Raw genomic sequence first — 20,998 nt, 5'->3', positions numbered from 1 at the left:
TATCTTGAGATTTTTTAAAAGTTTTCAAAGAAGTAATTCAATGGAAGCATTTAAATCTACTTTCCCTTAATCTATATCTGGAAGAATTCACTAATAGATAGTATAATAATATAATATGATTTACATAAATCTTACTTAAAATTCGCAAATTTCAAAAAAATGCAGAAACAATAATATTGCAAAATTCAATGACTGAAATTTGAAATCTACTTTTTTGGTAATATTTACCAGATTTCATTATTCATTAATTTAATAGAGACCCGTCAAATTTAATAAGATTTTGACAAAGACTGATTTAACCAAATATTGAATTTCAACTTTGCATTTCTCTTTTTTTCTTAAATTTTACACAAGGCAAATATTTTTAAATTGACAGTATTATGCAGGACTCTGTTATGATGTACTTTAACATTTATTTTCCAATTAAAACTTTTGTTACTTTAACTGCTAGCGAGAGAATTAGATTTTTGTTCGCCACATTATTTTTAAATCATTGATACGAACCTGCTATTTAATTTCTCATTTCGTTTTAAAATTATGTAGTACAATAGTTTAAAAGTTAATATAAAGGAAAAGTGATTGAACTATCAATCTTAGTTTGCAGAAAGATTAATTCATTGTATGATTGCCATTTCATAAACGCATCGTAAACACTCTTGTAGCATTAAGTAAAATATTATAAATAATATTATTATTAAAAATTATTATTGTTAAAATATTATTACTATTATTATTATTATTATTATTGTAGTAATTGAAATAAAAATGATATTCATTAATTTTATTTTTTATAATTTTCTTTGATAAATTAAATAATAACTATAATATCTACAAAATATTTATTTATTTGTTGCAAATCCAGCTTATTAGTTTATGTAACATTTATAGTTATTTTTTGCAAATATACTTCTGTTTAAAAGTTACAGATCAGCTCTAAAAAAATATATTTCTTCCAGGATCTAAGTACATAAAACCTTATCAAGCTTCCTAGGGTGGGTAAATCACATCACCTCATATCGTGCTGGTCACGTAGACCACATTATTTTGTCGACCAATCCCGCGTCCATTAGCAAAATGACATCTTCCATTGCTATGAGACTAAATTTGATAAAACGATTGCTATCTCCACTCAATCACTACGACGTAGTGTCACGTGGCATGAAGCTATGTTTTTCTACCTGGTAAAAGAGCACTTTCTATTTTATTTATTTATTTATTTTCATTATTATTTTAGCATTTGTCAGCTACCTTCTCACTTTTTTCTGTCATGCAGTCTGCTATGCACCATTTCACAACAACGTTGCTGGATCAACTGATTTCCCACCTTTTTGCTTCGTCGAAAGAAAATAAAATGCTTCTGTCATGGAAAAAAAAAACCTGAAGGAAATGAGACCGGATGATTTGGATCTGACGCTGTGGTTTACCTCTTGTTTTAGTTGTAAACATAAGTTATTTCGATGGAACTAGTATTACGAGACAGGCGCCATTTCTTAACATTGGATCCATTTAAGAAAATATTTAGATATTTTCATCCATTATGACCATATTTAATTCGCAAAGGTTACAGTTTTCTATAAGCAAATTGAAAAATTATTTCGAAAATCAACTAATAAAACATTTAAAAACTGCAATAAAATTCGAAAAAAAAATCACAATTCCAGAGATTATAAAAATTTTTCTTCGGACATCTTGATTTTTAGTTCAAGATCCCGTCTAGTTTTACATTGAAATTCAGAGGTTGTGAAAAAATTGGAGCATTGGGTGAAAGGGAATATTTGAAACCTTGCCTACTTTTAATTCTCATTAATTGAAGAACTATTTTAAATACATTGAAGGAAAAATATTGCAATAAAATACGAAAAATTTTATTTGTTCGCAATGTCAAAGATTTACTAAGTTCCAATTTGGAGTTATCGACTACGATTGGTATTTCGTATTGAAATTAAAGGTTTGTCAGAAATAAGGGCGCATAGGTTAAGAGAGGAAACTTCAAATTTTACCTGATTTGAATTACCAGTTACAGCGACTTTTCAAAATAATTATATTAACAACACCGAAAGTGAATAAGTACTTAATTTTACAAGGCTTCTAACCATTTTGATGCATGAAACCAGTTCAGCTTCTAACTATTGTATTGATTAAATAAATAATCTCTAGAAAATTAAGAGGTAAGTTATTACCTGATTAAAAACTTCATTCACTTCAAAAATAAATAAATATTAACAGTCAACACGTTTCAAGCTCCAACATTAGTTCCTCATCACCTCTCCATAGCGCATGAAAATGCATTTAACCCTGATTTGCCTCTCTCGGTCACTGTGGGTTTTCTTGTTCTGCCTTTCTTATTTTTTCTCTCCCGGCTACTGAGTTTATTTCTAGTTTTGTTTCTCACCTTCATTTTTTTATTTTCCGTTAGCAATTTTTTGTGATATATTTCAAATCACTTTCGTTGTTTCTCATTCACGTCGAGCAAATCCTGAAACTGGTCGACTGTTGTTTCCTGTTTATATATTTTTGCAGCTAATGAAGTTTTTAACCAGATAATTTTTAATTGCTTTTAACCATTTTAACTTCTAACCATTTCATTTCCTCGAACTATTTCAGCTTTTTACTATATCATTGCTTCTAACCATTTCAGCTCCTATTTATAATTATTTCATTGGTTTGACATTTTAAAAATCAAATACGATTATTACTTAAAAATAATATTACTTTTGTTGCCTAAAAATTAGGTTTAGCCTAAAAGTGACACTTTTTTTAAAAAATTATTTCCGTCATATATTAATACGTAATAGCAGGAATGAGACGTATAATTCAATATTTACTGTTTCTTAAAAGAACGAGGCCGATTAGCTTTTAATTATTCAAAAGAAATTATCTGTCATTCAGCAAGAGCGATTGAGAGAATATCTAAGGTTACATCGTTAATTTTATTTTGATGAAGTGATTAAAATAAATGTCATAATGCAGAACAAAAGTGGCATACAATCTTAGTTTCCACACACTTTTTTTGGAAAAGTTGTGTAATAAATTCAACTTTTAAAAATATATTTTAATACAAAGCATGAATAGTTAATTTTTCTGCTATTTAATGCAAATTTTTAAATTAATATTTGAGTTTTTTCCTCAAATGTCTATTGTTGGATATAAAATACTTTAATTGTGGGAATAATTTTGTGAAAAAAATTCCTTCCTTCCTATTTTACCTTAAATAATCCATTTTATAAAATTTATATTTTTTGAAGTAATTGATTTCCAACCTTGATGAAGTTTATTTCTGACTGCTGTTTATACTACTAGCCTATATACTGCTTTCGACTTGAAGTTTATTTCTTGTTGTAAATGCATCATTGATAAGAAACAGTAAAAATAACAGGAGTGTTTTAAGCTTTTCCATGTAATGAACCGTAACTCAAAAACTTTCTTTCTTACCATTTAGGTCAGGATCAGAATTAGATTAATACGCATTCTTTATCTGACTAAAATGAAGTTTGTAACATATCATTACGTTATTTCAGGTGAAATTTGCATTTTAAGTTGAAGTTGAATTACTCAATGAAAGAAAACAATATATAAACTACAGTGGATATAAATTTTAAATTACTCTTAAAAAATTTAAAATTTGCTAAGCTTTCTGGAAGAAACAAAAATAAATAAATAAATTAAATTAAATAAAAATTAAAGAAAAACGGACACTGAGAGAAAAAATATGTAACTGTGGTCATGCCCCCGAAAAAATTGCTTTGAGTTTCCTTTTAAATCTTCTCATTCTAAAATAAGTTTGTAATGTTTATAAATGGTAATTTTCTATTTATAAGATCTTGCATCGTTTAAGTTAATTTTGTGGAATCAGAAAACATAAATTTTCAAATTGAGCTTAGGGAAAATTGGTTAACTGGTTAATTAGAAAGGAGTTTGAAAAGAATAGAAATATTTTTCTCGAATTAATACCATAATTTAATGTTGTGGATTCGCTGTTCATCGAAATATTTACAAACTAAATTAAATTGAAAATAGTTTGGAGTTTACATTAGCAAATAGTACTAAAGTTTGCAAATAGGGTTTAAAATAGTCTTACGGTATCTGACTAGTGCAAGAACATGATTTGGGACAAATTTTCGTTTTTTTCTAAATTTATTATAAATTTACAAAATTGAGTTTATTTTAAATTTATAAAATTGAGTTTATTATAAATTTATGAAATTGAGTTTATTATATTTTTACAAAATTGAGTTTATTATAAATTTATAAAATTGTGTTTACTATAAATTTATAAAATTGAGTTTATTATAAATTTATAAAATTGAGTTTATGATAAATTTGTACTTACTGTGCTCTTAACTTTCTTATTACTTATTTTGCTTAATTATTTTTGTTTGTTCTCCAAGTTATAGCAGTGTTTGTGCTAGGGGATAACAGTGGATAGACTAATGATTTTAAGCTATTAAAATTGCTATCTCAAAATGCGATTTTTTTTCACATCTTACGCCATCTTAAATACGATATATCATGTTCTTTTTAAAATAATTATTTACCACTTTCCATGAGTTTTTATGATTATAGCACACATGTTCTTAACTACAAACTAAGAGAAAAAAGTTGAATTTCATTTTTATGCATGTTTTTTCGCTAAGACAAATGCAGAAATTTTAAAAAAGTTACATTGATCCCTAACTCAGTAGTATATGCACTTGATTTTAAGACAATAGTTCATAACATAATTGATAGCCTTCTAAATAAAATCCACAAAGGAATTTTTTTTCATTTTGTTTCAGATGATTGAAATTTCTTTACAGTGTATAGCGTATATGCAAAAAAATGCCTTATTTTTACTTGAAAATGGCTTTATAAAAAGAAAATAATAATGTTAATTTTTTGCTAGTTTTATAAGTTTTAACGCTTAATAAAATAAATAAACTAATTTTTATTTTAAATTTTATATTAATATCTAAAAACCAGTTGTCAAAATTAGTCGGATATTTTAATTACTTTTGTTTACGTACTAAACGAAATATGTATCATGTAGAAGACAGACTTTTTAATTAGACTTTTCATATTATCCCTTATAGAATAGGAAAACGCCGTTTTAAATATTTCAGTAAAGCTTTTATTAGGTGTTTAACTTTAAAAGTACAATAAAATATTCTACTTTTTAAGCATAAACTATTGATTAGTAAGTATGCGTTTTTGTGAAAATTAATTAATGCGACAGTCACTTTATAAGTACTTCAGACGCATTGTACAAACTTTTTTAAACTGCTGTATCATTTAATACGAAAGCAAAAAAGTTTACAGTTACATTATAATTTTTTTAACAACTATGAACAACTTATTTGAATTAAGAAGGAATAATTTAAATACGCTCTGAAATAAGCTTCTCAGTTCAGACAATAGATGTCTACTTTACGAAATCATGTCATCTAAAGTAGAAAGATAATAATTTAAATAATATGATGTTCATCATATTAGGTTTATGATAATCAATGCGCATAATCTATTTTATAAGAACCCTTGTCAAACATTTTCATTTCAGAGAACACAAATTATTAAACTAAAGACAGGAAAATAGCGAAAAGAAATAATAAATCACAAATGCTGAATAAGGAATTAAAATTATCAAACAACTTTGATATCCAAATTATTGATATAGCTTCCTATTGATATCCGAATTATTGACAATCTTTTTCAGTGTACCGGGAAACTAAGAGTGAAACATCTCAGATAGCACGGTGACCAAATTGAAACAAAAATGAGACCCTCATGACGTTTCATTTGTGAAGTCACATCTGACCTCTTTGATGAGTGAGATTTTGAAGGTCACTATGCCCAACTTTGAGGACATTCACATTTTGACGCCATTCAGACGTCAGCATGAGACCACAATGAGACACTTAATTGTCGCAGTGGTGTCATCGTGTGACAAGAATATGACATATTCACGTCTCACATAGTCACGCGATGACCACATTGAGAGGTAAACGTCACAAGTTCGTCAAATCGTGACTCTGTTGAAACATGAATAAGTCACATCTTTGTCGCATGGTAACCCAGTTGTCACATGGTAACCCAGCTGAGACGTCAGTATGTCACATCTTCGTCCCTTGGTGACCCTATTGAGACTAAAATGTGTCATATTTTCGACACACCGTGGCTATGGTGAGGCGTGAATCGGTCACAATTTCGTCACATGGTGAGGTTGCAGCGACAACTAGATGTCTCAATGTGGTCGCATGTTGACGTCTGGGTGACATCAAATAGTGACGAATGAAATTCAAAAGTGAGTATTAATTACATAAATATTACTTAAACTTTCTTCTTAATGCGTTTTGAGCATTTATTTTATTTCAAAACCTTTCCAACTTGAAGGTATATTAAGAATAGTTTAGATTTTAAGTGTTACTACACATATTTATTTCTGAAATATGCTACGTAGCTACGTAGCTATGCTGCATCAGAATAAAAATAAGAAATAAAAAATATTAATAAATTTTAACAAGACATTAGTATTTATAAAAAGCTACCATATTTAACTTTCTAAAAACTGTTTGTAAAAATATACAAATTTCAAACAGTTATTTGGGTTTACAAGGATAGATAGGTTTATAATATTTAAAAATTATTTGTTAAAGTATTCTAATGAGCCTAGTTCATTTTGAAAAAAAATAGTAATAATAATCCCAAAATTTATTTATTTATAATAATTAAATAATTAGTCGTGCATAATGAAAATTATGAATTGAATAATTAAAATAATTTGGGAAGACCCCAGTATCCATTTGCTATTAAAAAAAAAACAAGATTTTTAATTAAAATATTTTAACTTCTTAAATGTTCAAAAATTCATGTATTTTTTTCTAGTAAATTCATAAATTTCTTGTAAGAAAGAAGCCTATAATATTAAAAAAAATTGCAGAAAAAATTAATTACTTTACAAAATCAATTAATTTGAATTAGAAAACAAAAACAATAAAATAGTTTGTTGATTGGTGTGCCTTATAAAAATGAAGAGAAAACTAAGAAAATATTTTCAAAATTAATTAATATTGACATAGATAGATTTTGCATAGATTTTGCATAACACCCAAAAATATAAGAAAATGAAAGAATCTTTTTACAAAGAAATTAAATGGACTTAAAAAAATGGAAAGTTAACTCAAAGCATGTTAATTTTATTTCATCAACAATCTTAAAACAGTAACTTAATCTACTTAAACTAATCACAAATTTTGAATTTACACTCTAATATAAGAGCTTACATGCAAAAGAGCAAAAGAAGTGGGACTAACCTCATTCGTATGATTTTTCCCTATTTGTTGCGCCATGGAACAAAACGGAACTTACGAATTTGAGAAATCCCTTTCTGTTCTTGAAATAACCACTGCGAAAGCTCAAAACTTCTTAAAATCACAGGAATACAATGACTATTAACCAAACCTTAAAATGATCAAAACTTCTTCGAGTTTAAATATAACATTCAACAAAAGTGATCACTTTTTTTGAAAAATTCAATTTGCGGTAACATCATTGTTGCTGCAAATATTATAAGATTTACTCGCCAAAGAATATATTCAAACAAACAATGACAAAAAGGGCAAGAATTTTTAAGGAACAGGCAGAGAGTAACCAGTTGCTCGTCTTTTTCACCAAATAATACAAACTAAGTAACTAAACTTTATCAAAAATCAGCAGCAAAGAAATAACATTTAATGTAAGTAGAACAAAGCAAAAGCCTATAGTATCGTTTGCAACGGATTCAACACAACTCAATGAAATTTACTCTTGTAACATATCTTTTACGGACAATTATAGGTGCAATTTTAAGTCAGAGCATCAACTTCCTAAATTTCAGCCTCTCCTTGAAAAACAAAATAAATAAAATAAGTCCTGACGATTAAAAAATAATGGCGGTATCAGTGGTTCATGCTTGATTTAAAATCGTTTGCTTTTTTCAATTAAATATCAATTCGATGTTTATTCTTTTAAATGATTTTTACCTATTGACAATCTCCCCGTTAACATTTTCATAAGTTGTAAAATTAAATTTAAAATTTTATACAAATTAATATTTTATTTTTAAATTACAGGTTAAAGAAACTTAAAAATATTTTAACACAATACATATACTTTAATACAAAGCGTTTCGTATGCTATTGAATATTTGTCATTATTTTTTCCTAAAAATAAATCTTTGTGGTGCAAACATTATCAATATTAATCCAAATATACGCAAAATAAATGATTGATGGTTTTTAAGTTTTTGTATATTTTTTCTTCTAACAGGGCGCAATTCTAGTCTTAACTGAGCAGCCCCAGTTAAGCATTCTATTAATTTATCTACGTATCTTCTTCTCCTGACCTTTTTCATTTCATTTTTAAACTTCTACTGCGCATTATTATAGGGGGCGTTGTTTTTAGTGTTTTCTTTTCCTCCACTGGCTTTTGAAGTTTATTCTTGACCTGTGACTGTGAGTTTTTAATTTTCTGATGATTTTTATTGATTTTCTTTTCGTAATTTGTTTATTCTTTTGAATGTATCTTGTTTTTCCTGGACCTCTATACAAAACCATCGGGGTACTGAGGGAGATATTTTAAGCTTTTGCTTCTCCCTCAAATAGAAATGGTTTTGTTTTTAATGGCTACCGGGGCCGGTACCCCCTGAAGACGTCGGCTTCGGTGGTCATATTTTTATTTTATTTCATTTGTTTTGTATGAATTAAAAGTTATATTTTGCCTAGAATTATCATTGGAAAAACAAATTTTTTGGTGGTGCACAAAACTTTTCAATTCTCTGTTCTCAAGATATGATGAAATGCGAAAAAAAAATCTACTTTTATTTAGAAAAGTGCAGATTTCGTTACTCAATCTGATTTCGTAACTTGAAATGCCGTCTGCTCTAATTCACTTAAAATATCGTCAGCATTGCAAATTTGAGATCACCTCCTTGAATAATTCAGATTGAGTCCTAGAACGTGAAGATCCAATCATTGAATCAAAAGATATTTAGGGTGGTCTTCCTAATATTTTGCATACGGTACATATTTTTACTTCATTTCTGATTTTCAAATTTTCAAACTTATTAAATGCAATATTTGCTAAAAAACTATGAATGAAATGTTGGCACTCTTTTTATAAATTTTAATTCTAGTACTTTTTACTTCATATTTAGTTCTTAGGGCTGATTTTTTTCTTAATTCTAAATTATTAAATTTTTGTGTTCATTTAACCTTAAACCTTAATTGATATAAACTTGACTCTCGTTTTTTTATATATATTTGTAAATATAAAATAACCTTATAAAAGTAATTTTATACTTTGATCTAAAAAAAAAACTTCATAGTGGATTTTAATATTTAGGTAGTTATAACAAAATTTATAATTTATAAAAAAACATTTTTACGTAACAAAAGAAAATATTATCTTCTCAGTATTTCGTAGTTGTTAATTGCTTATGTTTTACGGAAAAAAACTAATTACTTATCTTAAGTTAAATTATCCTGTCACATTAATCGGGAACTGAAAAGTTCACTGCCACATATAAATTTTGCCTCGAATGTCTAACGAGGAAAAAAAAATTATTAAACATTTTAGATATTAAATTTCCGTTTTTCATAGTAATTAAAAATTTATCTACGCATTGTTTTTACGTGTATTCGCATAAACTCGTAAACGTTGTTTTTTTGTCTTTTGCATTTCCCAATTCTCACCTGGAGAATGATTTTTCGTCATACAGACATCTTTGCTAGCCACTCATTTAGGGGCACCATATTAGGTGGGCCACAGTAAGGACAGACCGACATGATGGTGTCAATGTGGTCTGCACTGCACGCAGTAAATAATTTCTTTTTTCATGATTTTTAAGATAAATTTTTAACGTGAAAAAAAACATATTTTGGTTAATAAAAATTAATTATCTAATTAGTATATCCTCTTAACAAAAAAAAAGCTTCTTGATATTTTAAACAATTTCCTGAACACAGTTTCTATTCCATTTTATTTTTTATTTTTATTACTTGAAATTCGATTTAGTAAAATTGACTTTTGCATATTTTAATGTTTATGAAGAATAAATCATTATAGAAAGTCCTTCTCTCTTATCAAGAAAAAACATTTTTCCTCTACTGTAGTACTTTCTTCGCATTTGAATTACTTTTTCTTTAACTCATTTCTTAAGTAGTTTTCGTGATAAAACAGTATCTTTTGGGGGCAAAATATTTGCGTGTAAACCATCGTTAAATTTAAGAATCTGAACAAGATAGTTTTGCAAGAACACTAATAAAAACTTTTTGTAGTGGAATTACTGATGTGTTACAAGTTTTTTTTTTCATAAATATATTCACTAAACTTGTAATGAAAAATCGAAAAAAGGAAAGCAAGTTTAAATATTATCTTTTGTACTTCCTTACAAATGAAAAATAACAAAACAAAGTGAAGAAACTTTGTAAACTAACATGTTTTTCGTATTCTTATGTTAAAGATAAAGGCGTGACTGCGTTTTCCAATAGAACAACAAATTGTTTTTAAAAGCAAAAATGCTGAAAATTTTTAATTTAAAACTTCGGGAAAAAGAGTATACCGTTTCTAATAAGAAATGGAAAAGGTTAATGAGAAAGCAAAGTTTTAAGTTGGTATATTAAATTTTAATTTTTTTTTTCCTTTGAGAAAAGTAATAAATCTATTAGTTATTAGAATTTGGTTTATTTTTATAAGTAAATTTAATACTATATATTATTTATTCATTTATTTATAAAAAAAAGTCTAAGTATGAGTTTGAATTTATACTATTATTTTAATATTTATTTACGATATTATAGAGATAGTTAATTCAATGTCAATAAGAAGACGCTAAAAATTTATTTAAGTGCAATATATATGGAAAATTCTGATGTATAGTAAAGTTGAATTATTGAACTCAAAGGGCTCAGATTAATCTTGCTTTCATCTAAAGTTAAAGAAAAAAGCAACATGAGAGGACATAAAATAATTGTTTTATGTAACTTAGTTTGTCAAATGTATTGTTTATTTGTCTTTGTACTGTTGACGTAAATTGTACTGATCTATTTTTTATCATATACTGCACAAAGCTAATACTTTAATTTCATCATTTTAAATTGTTTCACAGTTTAGTTTTGTTTTTCATTGGGAAATCAATATTTTCGATTTATAGACATATAAATGAAACAAAAACACGAATTACAGTATTTTTTTAGTTGGAATTACATTTAAAGAAAGGAAATGAAAAAGAAAGCATATACTTTGTCACAATATTAGTACAATTCATCTTTATAACTATTAGAAAGTAATTGTAAAGGAATTTCTAAAAAAGAAACTAACCCTAACTTACCTTATCTTGAAATTACATTTATTTATTTACCCATACATTTTATATTGGGCTGAGGAAATAATCTTTCTTAATCTCTTATTATCTAAATGATCATTAATCTAAAATAATCAGAGAATAAAATATATATTTTTTTAAAAAGATTTTTTATTGAAAACCTCTGGTCAGTAGAAAAATACTTGGTGCAGTAAAAGAATTATAAAAAATAAAGAGGCAAAATATATAGCCGCAAATAGAATAAGTTAGAAAGCTATAATGGAAATTCAGAGTGAAGTGGAACATGTATGTATTTGTATAGCATTTAAGGGGACTTTAAAATCATAACATTTTCAAAAAAAAAAATTTTTTGTTAAAAATGTAAAGAAAGTCAGCTAATTTATAACTTTTTTGTTGTCAAGTTTTCTTTTTTGCGTTTGACCTTTAAACCATTGCTCTCAGATGACCAATGTCATGGGATACCAATATGCAAACATATAGAGGTAAATATTATCGCGTATATGGTTAGTGCACTGGGAGAACTGTTATTTGTGTTCAAATTATTCATCTGAGAAAGTTTCTGGTGTAATTATGACCGCAAGAAGAGAATAAAAAGATTTTGGGCCTGAAACATTAGATGGACGCATGGGATCTTAAAACTTGTTCCCGGCACTTTGGAAAGCTAGAGTAGGTCTGACACGAAATTAAGAGGTTTCCTATGTCACCTCAGTTTATTGTGTGATGTGATTTAAAAGTGGTACATAATTTACTTCGTTTTTTACTTATTCAGTATTATTCCCTATATAATAAGATATGCTAATTAATTAGTTACTAAGATATTTAAAATTACGAAATCTGTCACAAAAATGCACTTTCTCAGAATAAAACATACTTTTTTTCGAAAGATTCGAATAACTGACCCCAAAAAATAGAGGGTATCAGTTTTTATGGGGAATAAGTCATAATAGTTTGGTCAGCAAAGAGGACAAAAGAGTAGACCCTTCAATTTTAATTTTACTTCTTGCGTATTTTGCCATATATCGAATTTTTTTTAATGCAAATTTAACACTTTTTGCAAACAATAATAAAATGCATTTATCCAAAGATAATTTTATGCAAAAAAATAACTTTCAGTAGATATTTATTAATTTTTTATTATTTTATTTAATGATACTCAAAATTGTTTTGACTTGTGAGGTATTCAGTTTTTTATATAATTTTGAAGAATAAAATTTTGCTCGGTAAATTGCAAAATGTGAACAAAATTGGTCGAATAGTTCCTGAGAAATCTAATTTTAAAAAAGCTCAGGAACTATTTGACCAATTTCACTCAAATTTTACATTTCGCCATGTAATATTACATTTATTTTACAAATTCAAACACAACGATATTACTTCCTACGTTATTCAGGTTTATTTGAATATTTTAAATTTACTTAAACATATATGAATTATACATAAATTTATGAGTCAGTATAAGTTAGCCATATATGAAACTTAGATTTGTTTAAAGCTATACAGGATCTCACTAATGATATAGTTGTATATGTTCTTAAAAATATCTAACTACTTGAAATAAAACGCGCAATATATTAACTGCAGCATTTCTATAAGTAATAAATTATTGTACTCTTTTTCAAATTTTTATTTGTAAAAACACTTTTTTGCTTTAAATATAAAACTGCCTCAAATTGAGAAACATGATGAATTGAAAAATTGAACTGCCTATTATAATTCCCATCACATTTTAAAAATAGAATGAAGCCGCCCTCAAAATATAACATATTTTGAAGTTCGATTGTTATTTTTTTATGTATTATATTTGTTGTATTCAATTTACTAAGGAATAAATATGAGGCACTTAAAGTCATTAAGCAACACCTTTTATTGTGAAACCACGATTGATTAAAATTTTTATTTCAGTCGTATCTTTATTAAAAGAAGAAAATATGATACTGTGATCATAATTGTTCGACTGCTTTTCAAATCCGTGAAAATTTGCGAATCTTTTTGCATCTATTTCTTTCACATATTTCTTTTTTTTAGCTTCTAAAGTGACGTTACAAGCATTTTTATTTTAATTTTTGAACCTGATTAGTGCTTTTATTCGAGGTTTAGTGGGTAATTTATCTAATTTAAACTTATTATGAAAGTTCAATGACCAGAATATGATTTTAACTTTATCAGATACACCTGCAGTATAGGAAATAAATATTTTGGCATTAAATTTAGCTGCACGATCCTAGAGAACTGACAATGGAAAACATAAATAAAGTTTTTGACGTGACAATTTCTTATGGTTTTAAATCTTTAGCTTAATTTTACTAATTGTGCTTGTTGAAATTCTTAAATTTTCTTCGTTTGGCTTTTACAAAATAATAACAATAATAACAGAATATCGCTTATTTATTTACAAAGCACCCATTTTTTCTTGAGTTAATTTTACAAAAACGTAACATTTAGCTCTTTCACGAATATAATCCTTGACTGAAACATTATCTTACGGCACGGAGCAAAATACAGGCTGATGTGTTGCATCCAATGTTATTCCAATCGAGTTGAATCACATCCAAATGATTTCAGCTTATAATATTGATCCCGGATGCAAACGTCTAATTAAGTAATTTAAGACAGCCAAATAATATTTTAGTCTCATGTGTATTTTCATAATATGATGTTAGCTAAACAATTTAAACATTTTTACACAACATTTTTGTGCTTAATTTTGGATAAATTAATTATTTTAAGTACTTTTAAAAAATCGCGTTTGTGAATAATACACTTAAATATCGAGGGTAAAGAAAATGGAAATAAGGAGCAGTAATGCACATATTTTTGCCTTTTAAGTTATAAAATGCATGGACAAAAATAATAAATGAATTTTGTAAATAAATGTAAATTATTGTAACTATCAGGTTGAGTATAACACGCTTAACAAAATACAAAAATAATGAAATTAATGCATGGTAAACACTTTTCTGTTAAAAAGAAACATAGTTTCAATAATAAGTCCAAAATATATGGTATTAAACCATCCATATGGTAACGGAATCCATCTATATGGCAACAGTCTACCGAAAATTCTGGTTTTCAAAATTATAATTCTTATTACTATACATTTAGTAAAAATAAATTTAACCGTATAAATGGTTTTTATGCCATGCTCTAAAGTATCATGATAAAATTACCATATTCACCAAATTTTTACTCATATTTATGAAAACAAAATTTTATTGCTAATTTTATTTTTTGCCAAAGTACTTCGGTAAAACTTACCGTGCTTTTTGGTGCTCCCATAGAACCAGCAGCAGAATAAAATGTACCATATTCTGGTAATTTTGAAAATACTTTTTTTTCAGCATAAGAAATATAAACTAGTTTATCTGAATAATAATTCTAGCAGTATCTTTTTATAATGATGTCATAAGACCTAATAATTCCTATCAAAATGATTAAATAATAGATTAAAAATTATGAGAAATAAAATTATTACATTCTTAAAATTTGTAAATGCTGCAAAATACACAAAACTCATTAGAAATTGTATACTGAACAGAAATTTTTTTTCAAAACTGATGATGCTGAAAATTTAAATCTTTTCAATGCAAAGATCTAGTTACGTTATTAGAATTGGTAATAAATCACATCGAATGCAGTTATAAAATTTATTACTAGAGAAGCCGGATATTGGGCTTACCTAAAACCGCCATTGAGGGTCAATTTGACCCTCATATGAAATTGATATTATTTAAAAGTAAATGATTTTTAACTGTTGAATATTGTTGAAAAAACAATACGTAAAAGCTTTTACTGATTTATAATTTTTTGATCGTTTTTTTATTAACACACTGACAATATAATATTATAATGTAATTATAATATTATATTGACAATATAATATTATAATGTATTACAGATTTCTCTTTCGCAATAGCGCAAATAATGCAAAAATAAACAATTGACATGAATATAAATATTACCACACAACATGCTTTAAAGTGTTCCATCACATGTTGGGTATTAGCACATCCGCGATACATGAAAGTCACAACAAAACATCTACAAATTATATTTTCGAATTTCTCATTGCTAGGGTTGGATTTATATTGTACCTTGTGATGTTAAAAGGCATACTTTAGGGACTTAATTTTATCAATTAGAGGCTATCTGATGCGCCAGGTACTAACTTGTAGCTCTTCAACTAACACAAGAATGAGTAATTGTTGTGGCAAAGCATTGCGGACAGAAATATCGTTTTAAAGAAATGCCTGCAACCTCTTGTAGAAAAATTCCTTATCATCTAATCTGCTAAGCCTACGTCACATTTCGTTCTATTGTAGTAAGTGACAGTGCTTCGATTCTGTAATATCGTTTGCAAACACGTTCGCGTGAATACTATTCATATTTACAGTATTCTTTTCACCTATATAGTAAGTATTTAGTTTTTATTTTTAAGAGATGACATTAGGAGGACATTTTCTGTTGTCAAAATATAGTATTCATGCAATGGAGGGTTTTCTTGCAAGAAAAAAATTCATCTGCTAGTTAGGCAAAAGACAGTAAAATCGCTGAACCCAGCGTTTAGGCGTGGATTCATATTAAGAGCATTATATTTTTTCGGGCCGTAATTCATTTGCTCATTTTTCAATTTACACAAATAAAATGACCATTTAAGAAAAATATTTTTTGGACTTTATATCAGTTGAAATCAAAGTTATGTGGTTTGAACGTCATACAACTAACACCGCGTCATAAGGGTCGAATCGTCGAGGAAAATTCCAGTGACTTTCAAGTCATGTCTTGGCCCCCAAATTCACCTGACCTTAATCCAATAGAACATTTGTGGTCCTACTTGGAATACCAAATTCGTGCTGCCACACTACCCCCTCGCAATGTGAGGGAATTGCAGGACCAGTTGCTGAGCGCTTGGTACCAGATACCTCAGACTACCTATCAGCACCCTGTGGAATCAATGCCACGGCATGTGCTAGCAGTTTTGAGGGCTAAAGGTGGTCTTACATGTTATTAGCAGGGTGGTTATAATGTAATGGCTCTTCGGTTTATATATATATATATATATTTATATATATGTGTGTGTGTGTGTAACATAAAAAGCTTCTATTAATCTTTTTATGTTAGTTTCTTTGCTATAAAGCAACTCCTACTTTATTACTAATTAATTATTCAAATCGAAGTACTTTCTCACACTTTTAAAAGCTACATCCTGTTTCTAAATCTATTTTTGGCCCAACTATGCATAAATTTAAATAAAGATATTTTTTCCCTTTTAAGCCGTGGGAATCACTCGAGCAAGTTTATCAACCAATAGTAATTTCTAAGATTTCCCTTTCTTCTCTAAATAGAGACATTTTCGGATTATTTGCAAGATTTTCCCTACCAGAAAGACTGATCCTGAATGGAGTTAACATCATTATTCGCTGGTCTTCCATATAACATGATCTAAATAAAATACATCTGATTTCATTAAAATCCTGTGTCTGTTGCCCTGCTCGGTTCGACTGCATCATTTTACATATATATGTATATATATATATGTAATACAAAAATTATAAATACTTTTGTATTAATAGAAGAATTAAAACTCTTTCGGTTTCATAAAATGTCTTTGTTAAAGAGTAAGAGTAGAGATATTCTATTTTGGGAATTCAAGGCTGAAAACATACCATTGAATTATAATTAGATTTATATTTCAAAGGAGGAGTAATTTTCAGAATCTTGTCACTCTTTCACTTCCATATTCGGAAGCATTAAATGATTTTCTATAATGCGTAGAGTTACAAAGGTATGTACGACTGGGACCTAATTACACCAATATCTGTACTATGTAATGCGAGACAGATTGCTTTCGCATGTCTCTTGCTGAATAACATGTTCCAATAAACATCTGCCGGAACCATCCGGAGTCTTGTCCACTCCCCTTCCCTTGTGGAGGGCGGATGTAAACTGTTCTAACCACCAGCATAACTTTTAATAAACCTTTTGATTACTTATTATGGTTTTGACTGCATTTCTTAAGATGAATACACCAATGATAACAGGGATGTAGCCCTGTTATTATAAGCCAAGCAGGATCGCTGAGAAATCCCTTTGGAGGAAACTTACGCATTTCTATCTCAGAAACTAAGCTTAGCAGAGACTGGCTGTGACTGCTAGTTTTCCCCATCCCATCATCCACCGGGGGAAAAAAGCATAGAAGGAAAGAATTCGATATTTGTCTCCCTTCTTCAACAAAAGAGAAAATCTGCATTGGACTCCTGATAGACGTTAAAAGTTTTCGATTTGAAACCTCATCCCTTCTTGAATTCGTAGCATTTTATCGTCGATGAATAATTGTTCTCACACCCCGAATGGTTTACGATGATCTACTTAGATGTTCGACATTCCCACCCTCCTACTCAGAACTCAAAGAAATATAAGCTTCAAATTCTCCTTCACTATCGGTGTTAATTTATGATTCCTCTTGACAAAGAAACGAACAACTTTCATCTAATGTTGTGATTTTCAAAATGTGTTTTGGAATCGACGAAACAAAGTTTTTTTCCTATCAACTTTTCGGAATGTCTTCTTGGACTGGTTCGAATTTTTTCTGGTATCCTTTTGCTACTTTTTTGCAGTTCTCATAAAATAATTTCTTTTATTTTTATTGATTGATGAAAAAAAAAGTACTCTTAACAAAAATCATAGATAATGACTTTAAATATTTTTTCTCATACTTGATGTTTCAATTGAAAAAATTATTTTTTATACATTGATTGTATTTACTGTTGATTTTTTTTTTCTTGGTAAGTTTTTATTTTCAGCGATTTGATTGTCATAAAAAGTGTTTCGAAAAATTATTTTCATATTTAGTGTTTTATGTGTTACAGTTTCTATGATTTATTGATTAGTAGAATTTATAATTTTCTTTTACTATAGTGTTTAGGGTGAAGGTAAAAATGCCATTAATTTATTTTTTTTCTCTTCAACAAATTGGTGAAGGTCGACGTCGGAGAGTTATAGGTTGTTCATATTTTATTAAAATTAGATTTGAGCCTTGCTCAATCTAATTTTATTATGAATCAACTTTAATATCAAACTTTTTATTATGAATTAATTCAATAGTATATTATTAATGATTAGATTGCATTTCTAGTGTTTATATTGTTTTGTTTTGTTTTTTAAGTTATGATATAATATTGTTTTTATAGTGCATTTAAAATGCTTTTGAAAGTCAATTAAACTATTTACGGCAAACAAAATTAAGTTATTATTTAAACTTTTGTTTCCCAATGATTTGTCTAGATTTAACCACGCAAAATTCTAAATTTTTCAGAACTTTCTTTTGAACCTAACGATGTAGAATTTTCAAATAAACTTAAAGAAATTTGTAATTCTTTCACTTTTTCGGACTTGGTCAAAACTAAATATTCCTATTTAAAAAATGTGAAAACTTGTATCTTACCCAAACAAAAGGACAGTTAACACTTAACAAAATTTGTGAGTTTCCCTTATTACGATAGGCTCAATTTTTAACTCAGCTAAGTTTTTATACTTGATACTGATTTACCATATGCTTTAGTAGGGTTGTGGACTTGCAGGGATTTTTGTTTGTTTATTGATTGTGTCGGGCCAGCTGTTACTCTATTTGGTAAGAGACTGATCATCTCTGCTAATTCTAAAAGTGACAACTTATCTTTGCACATTAGACAGCAAAATTCTCAAAATGTTAAGGCTAAAAATAATGAAAAAGATGTTTCAATAAAAGTAAACATCGAAAAAATAAAAGTTAAAGATGTTTCAGTAAAAGTAAGCATCGAAAAAGTTAAAAATGTTTTAGTAAAAATAAAAAGAAAGAATGTCCAAAAATTTCAAATGATTCGAAGATAGATCTAGGTAATGAATGCGTTCATTATCAGGTTAATATCGACGAAAAAATATGTAAAGGGTAACAAAAACAAAAAATAAAAGGAAAAATAGTAAAAAGAAAGAATGACTAAGAAACTGATTACAAAATGAATAAAAAGAAATTTAAGTAAACAAAAGTTTGAAAAAGTGCATATATCAAGGCATAAGAAATATCACAAAACACAAATGTTGAACTTAAATCATGAATGTGTCTAAAACAAAAGAATTTTTTTTACTTTCTTCAACGGAAGAAGTATAACCTCTTTTTCTGAGAGATCCGATTCGCGTTTGGAGATGTTTACCCCTACATCATTTAGATGTGAGGGCGATGAAAGTTTAACTTTTTTTTTCTCAAAGTGAGAAAAATATTATAAACTATTTTTGTATATGTCCAAACTGGATCTCTCAATTTCCCTCTGCTTCATGAAATTCTGTTTTCCTCCATTATAACGGGGAATAAAGATTTTCATCAAGTAAATAACCCCTTTAACCACACAGAATCTTAAATTCTGAATAAATGACACATGTTGTCCAGTTCATTTGCATAAAAGTTTTGTATATTTTTGCGTTAGTTTTAGTAGAATAGTTATATAAATATGTTTAATTTTTCTTTCTGTTAAGTTACTAAACAGAAAAATTGCATTATCATGTTTTTATGTTTGTCATTGTAAGTAATTGTTGTTTTTTTTTACATATAATTGAAAAAATTTTATTTGTAGTAGGGAAAAGGAACAGTCGTACCAACCTAAAGTTTATAAATTTAAAGTTTTATAAATTTAAAGTTTTCTAAATTTTTTTTTTGGCTTACCAAAATCTTTTTTTGGGGGGATGTAATGCAAAAATTATAAATACTTTTGTATTAATAAAAGAATTAAAACTCCTTCGGTTTCATAAAATGTCTTTGTTAAAGAGTAAGAGTAGAGATATTCTACTTTGGGAATTCAACGCAGAAAACATACCATTTAATTATAATTAGATTTATATTTCAAAGAAGGAGTTATTTTTAGAATCGTCCCTCTTTCACTTCCATATTAGGAAGCATTAAATGATTTTTCATAATGCGTAGAGTTACAATGGCATGTACGACTATAGCCTAATTACACCAATATCTGTACTATTTAATGCGAGACAGATTGTTTTCGCATGTCTCTTGCTGAATAACATGTTCCAATAAACATCTGCCGGAACCATCCGGAGTCTTGTCCGCTCCCCCTCCCTTGTGGAGGGCGGATGTGAGCTGTTCTAACCACCAGCATAACTTTTAATAAACCTTTTGATAACTTATTATGGTTTTGACTGCATTCCTTAAGATGAATACACCAAAGATAACAGGGATGTAGCCCTGTTATTATACACTCCTTATCATAAATTAAGGAAAATTCACAAAAATCGCGATAACTCAAGAAATTACACATGGAATTTTATGAAACTTACCCACAATATACAACACATAGTAAGGTATTAAACAACATAAAAAGAAATTATCAGACATTAATAGTAGTATAGAAATTAGCACATGTATAAAATAAACAAATTGGAAGTATCGGTTTGCAATAGAAAAAGTACCTTTAATATGGAATATGATTGCCTCTAGAAGCAATACAGCACAAACAGCGATGTGTGATGCTTTCAATTATGCGGTCTATCAGTTCAATAGGAAGTGAGAGCCATTGCTCTTGTAAAGCAGTTGCAAGCGTGGCAAGGGTCTGAGGGGGCGGATTGATGGCAGATACACGCCTCCCTAGAGCATCCCAAACGTGCTCGATAGGATTCAAGTCC

General features: G+C 28.1%; 1 protein-coding gene across 1 annotated transcript in view; it reads right to left on the bottom strand.

Annotated features, from left to right (window-relative positions):
- LOC107450611 (gamma-aminobutyric acid receptor subunit beta) overlaps window positions 1–20,998 on the bottom strand; it is a 481,963-nt gene that overhangs the window by 409,337 nt on the left and 51,628 nt on the right. The window lies entirely within an intron of this gene.

The sequence above is a fragment of the Parasteatoda tepidariorum genome, chromosome X1 (genome assembly GCF_043381705.1).
Source record: "Parasteatoda tepidariorum isolate YZ-2023 chromosome X1, CAS_Ptep_4.0, whole genome shotgun sequence".
Lineage (NCBI taxonomy): Eukaryota > Metazoa > Arthropoda > Arachnida > Araneae > Theridiidae > Parasteatoda > Parasteatoda tepidariorum.
Note: the sequence above shows the minus strand (reverse complement) of the source record. Positions and strands in the feature narration are given on the sequence as shown.